Source organism: Wasmannia auropunctata, unplaced genomic scaffold (genome assembly GCF_000956235.1).
Source record: "Wasmannia auropunctata unplaced genomic scaffold, wasmannia.A_1.0 LD336027.1, whole genome shotgun sequence".
Lineage (NCBI taxonomy): Eukaryota > Metazoa > Arthropoda > Insecta > Hymenoptera > Formicidae > Wasmannia > Wasmannia auropunctata.
This window is the reverse complement of record NW_012026863.1, coordinates 28,718-29,285: the sequence shown is the minus strand read 5'-3', so window position 1 is coordinate 29,285 and position 568 is coordinate 28,718. Positions and strand designations below refer to the sequence as shown.

Genomic DNA, 568 nt, shown 5'->3' with positions numbered 1-568 from the left:
GAGTGGGGATGAGGAAGAAGGCGCACGTACCAAATTCGAACGAGGACCCATGGTCTTTCGTTGTTCGGACATCGAAGCGTAAAGTCCCGCGTTCGTGATTATATCTCGGCGTGTATACGGTGCGTTGCTACTGCGGTAAAAGCTATCCGATCACTTCGAGTGTGCTACAACGGCGTGGCCTACCGTAGTATTGAAAGCGCGATACCAGTGCGTGTTGCTATCATAGTAAAAGCTACCCGATCACTTCGAGTGTGCTACAACGGCGTGGCCTACTGTGGTATTGAAAGCACGATTTATATTCCGAGTCGCTTTGCGTAATATCTCGATGAGCGTGTGTCACGCGTCGGAACCGAGCAGTTCCAATTAATAGTAAAGTCGGTAAATATAGTAAGAACGTTGTGTGATTGTGTCGTGTGCGTGTTTAATTATTTGTTAATAAATTCGTTGTTAAATATACACGAATCAATCTCGTCATTTTGACGCCCTATCCTCGCGAGTGTTTCGAAAAGATTCCAGCATCGCAGAACGAGGAAATTCCTGAGCCACGAGCACACCAACGAGACATCCC

At 47.0% G+C, this 568-nt stretch overlaps 1 protein-coding gene across 1 annotated transcript in view; it reads left to right on the top strand.

Annotated features, from left to right (window-relative positions):
* LOC105452625 overlaps positions 1 to 568 on the top strand; it is an 8,430-nt gene that overhangs the window by 7,201 nt on the left and 661 nt on the right. The window lies entirely within an intron of this gene.